Source organism: Prunus persica, chromosome G7, assembly GCF_000346465.2.
Source record: "Prunus persica cultivar Lovell chromosome G7, Prunus_persica_NCBIv2, whole genome shotgun sequence".
NCBI classification, from domain to species: Eukaryota; Viridiplantae; Streptophyta; class Magnoliopsida; order Rosales; family Rosaceae; genus Prunus; species Prunus persica.
Window position 1 is genome coordinate 9,656,190 of NC_034015.1, and position 4,470 is coordinate 9,660,659.

At 36.3% G+C, this 4,470-nt stretch overlaps 1 pseudogene; it reads right to left on the minus strand.

Moving 5' to 3' along the window:
• On the minus strand, window positions 536-1,564 carry LOC18769699 (annotated as a pseudogene).

Here is a 4,470-nt window from a genome sequence, read left to right on the forward strand (position 1 = left end):
GGTTTCTGGGTGAACAATTTCTGGCTTGCATCTCTGCAATTTTCTGAGTTTGTATTCTTGACAGTTGACTAGTCATCGCATGATGTTCATGTATTTCTGGGTTTGTGTTCTTGTGGTTGACTAGTCATCATTTTCTGCTGTTTGGAGTTTAGTTGACGATGATGTCTTCACACACTTTCACCATAGTTGTTGCTAGCACAAAGGATGCCTAGATTGACGGGTCCTTCTGAGTGCCTAGGTTGTCACTAGTAATTCTCTAGGCTTACAGGTACATCTTGGTATGTTTTGTGTATGTTATTATTTGTGGTAATTCATATCTGACAGTTGACTAGTCATAAGAGTATTTGGTCAAGGTCTAGAATGTGTGAAGTTTGTTGTGTTTTGGTTGAATATCATTTAAATTTACCCCTCATCACCTGTGTACCAATTTCAATATTGCTGCAAAAATTACCACATATATATGTAAATAATTTTTTTTTTAAAAATGGATCCAAGAATAGGAAAACATTTTAGAAAAATAATGAAAATTGCTTACTTACTTGTCACGTTCAGGGTGGCCAAAGTCGTTCCATCATTCAGCATGAACGACGTTGGCCATGTTAGTGTAGGCAAACACCCCGGTGGGGCTGCTCCCCTAAGCCCTGCCCAAGTATGTACCCCTCACATATGTAGTGCCAGTTATTTTGCAATGCACAAATGATCTCAACTCAGAGAAATTATTGTATGGTACTATGAGGCAAATTATTACAACACATACCAAGTAGAGAGATTTTCTTTTCCGAAGATGAAATCTACGGTTCCTTGAATGTAGCAGTCCTTGAAGGAATGTAACAGTCCTTGAAGAAATGCAAGCCCTTGTAATCATAAAGAGTGTCCTGAAATCCAATAAACTTGCAATTGTAGAACGCTGCCTTGTCCCCGGAGATCTGCAATGCAACTGCCTGCGCATCCCATCCGGCTCCGGTGCCGAATTCTGCAAAATTATAGTAAACCACTCCATGAGACCATGATACATACATTACCATCATTAGAATAATATAACATTTCTCTAACTAAAGCAAATTAATCAATTCATAATTACGTACCGTAACAATAATGCTAGCAGCCCTAAAATAGTCAGATTCCACAGTCAATGTACCACTGTAGACAGTCCCATACTTCTGAGCCGTGCCATGAGACATCAAAGTTGGCATATTTTTTGGCAATCCATACAACGTCACAAATGGTTTATTTTGTGGGATTTTGATTTTCTCGTTGTACGCTCCACCTCCAACGTACACAACCACACGCTTGGTGTTCCTCTCTTGGATGCATCCGTGAGGGTTTGAAGTTTCCATCTTTCATGACCTTGATAAGTTTTGGGCCATCCTCAGCCGTTACAAAGGGCGGCATCAAGCACGCCCTTGCATTCTACTAACGGCTTGACATTGTTATCAAACCAGCTGCTTGGGAACCATCAGCAGGTATCGGTGTCGAATCGTCAGCGACGACTAACAGCGAGGAGAATTGTTATAATTATAAACCCAGCTGCAGGCATGACCATGCATGTCGTTCTTCCAGCCATCTTGTTATTGCGATAAGCTGCCTCAAGTATCAATGATACACAATTCTAATTAGGCTAGGCCTAGTATATATATTGGTTCTATGAATTGGAAATCCTAATGCAACCAGGAAGTATAAGGAAATCTAGTTAACAAAAGGAAAAACAACCCCAATCCAAATGGGAAATAAATTAAGGCACAAAATTACCAAAACGTGCATGTATGTTTGTTTGGGTGCTTATGAGCTAGAGGGTTAGATGTTTTTTCTACATCGTGGTAAAATAAAGCATATAATGTAACTTTTTTTTATCCTACATGTTATAGTCAAGACAAATTTTTTGTATAAATACAATTAAAAAGGTAAGTTCATATATACTTTAAGAAAAATTAGGTAGAAGTCACATAATATAAAGGACTATTTTGGTTTTGGGTTTTGAATTTTATTTTGGAAAAGTGCAATCAAGAGGCTCAAATTTGTTGGGCCTGTTTAAATTAATAAGAGAAAAGACAGTTTTATCCTTTTTGTTTAAAAGGGTGGCCCAAAATTTGTACCTCTTGGACCACTGCCGGCCAGCACCCGCCCTCAACAACCACCACCTCTGCCAACCACGGCTGGTCACCATCGCCGCCTTTATTGGTGGCAATTATGTGGCACATTGATAAATCACCTTCAATAATTAAAAAAAGAAAAAAAAAAAGAAAGAGATATGCCATTAGAGGACTCGAATCATGTCCTTCACTTTGGACAAAGAGGCGTATAACCAACCAAGCTAAACTTTCCTTCTTGCTTATCATGAGAATTTATTCTTTATATACTATATTGTTTCAACATCAACTTAAATTTTATTTTTTCATTTACACAAATTATCATTTTTTTTCTTATCAAATGAGAACATAATTGTTCACTAATTAAAAAATTTCTTATTAAAGTAAAAACAAAAGAAGTGAAACTACACTATATAATTATTGTTTATTATTATTCTCTTACCTTTTTTTTTGTATTGCTATTTCCTTTTTTTTTCTTTTTTTTTTCCTTTCTTTGTTTTCTTAGCAATTGATTTTGTAACATTACTAACATATCAACTCACTATTCTCTTGTGAAAAAACATAAAAAGAGTAGCAGTTAACTTGTCAATTTATTGTAAAATAATATATAATGATATAAAGGTAATTAAACCTAAAAATATCAATATAAAAGTAACATAGGAATACTTATTGCATTGTAGTTTTAATTATATAAACATAAAAATACCAATACAAGATTAACATTAAAATGCACATTGAGTTGGGGTCACTCTCTCATACACGAGGAGAGCCAAGCGAAACGGTTCTCTTCCATCCACTCCCTGAAGTCGGCGCCCTCACCTTGGTTGTGGTCCTCTATATGGATGCCTTTTCCTATCTTCGAGGTGCGTTTTCTTCTGTGAGATCTGGTTATGTTCGGGTTCTTGTGTTGATCCATGGCGTCTTCTTGGTCGGGTCCCTCGCGTGTGTTTTCTCAGTGGTTTGGTAGTGAGGTGCTTTTGGTGCATGCTGGAGGTTTATAGATGGTTGGCCTCTAGGGTTTTTCTTGGGCTATATGGATCTTGTGCGTTCTTGGATTCTTGGCGTTGGGCACGATTTTCGGTAACTAGGTTTGTTGGTTGCAATCTATGTTCCCATCTCTCTGGGTTCTTTTGTGATAGGGACATGGGATCCGAGTGGTGATAGAGCCCTTACATTTTTTGAGTAATTTTTCAAGTGACACCCTATACTCAAAGATTCTCCTAGTGAGTGTAGAGTTTGCATTGACGAGTTTACTGATAGGGCAATGTTCCAGTTCTCCCTGATGTGTTCGCTGGAACGTTTGTGCGCTTAGCATCCGATAAATGTTCTTACTGTGATGATCTTATGTGGGGAGTTCGTCATGCTAAGAGGCCACTCTTAATCCCTCCGCCTTATCGGTGAAGGGTATGGATTAGGAACAAAGGAACATTCGTGCTCTTTTTGGGGTCTTTCTTTGTTTGCCCCTACGGTTTCTTTCTTGGTCTGTTCTCTATTATCTCTGGCCCTTGGCATGCACTACAACTCTTGTGTTGTCTAAAGGACTATGATTTCTAACAAAAGGCTTCTTTTGACATTTTGGGATGTGTTGGTGTGCTCTTCTGCGAGGTCTGATGTATCTATCTTTTGTTAGTATTTTCTTGTTCATTGTAGTGATCCAAAGTGGTCCGGGTTTTAGACTACTCTATTAGTCCATGATATGTGTGGTACTCTTTCCAACCATGAGGTTTGCCACATGTGGATTTCCTAGGAAGGTTTTAACGAGGCCATTGTAATCATGTGGATTTTTGTATGAATCTTTTGGATTATGAATGAAATCCTTTTTCCTCAATAAAAAAAAAAAAAGTTTCAGTTTATATTTCATAAACCTAAAAATACCAATATAAGAATAACATACAAATATACACTATGTTGCAGTTTCTATTCTATAAAAATGTAAATATAAAGGTAACATAAAATTAGCAACCCATATACACATTGTGTTGTAGTTTCTATTCTATAATACTAAAAATACCAATGCATGAGTAACATAAAAATACACACTGTATTGCAGTTTCTACTATATAAGATTAAAGATGCAAATGTGAGAGTAATATAAAAATACACACTGAGTCATAGTTTCTATTCTATAAACCTAAAGGTACTAACGTAAGAGTAACATAAAAATACACACAGTATTGCAGTTTCTATTATATAAGCTTGAAAATACAAATAGTAACATAAACATAAACAATGTGTTGCACTTTCTATTCTTAATTATAAACCTAAAAAATGTCGAAATAAGAGTAACATAAAAACACAGACTCTATTGCAGTTTCTATTATGTAAGTCTAAAAACACCAACATAAGAGTAACATAAAAATACACACTATGTTGCAATTTCTAT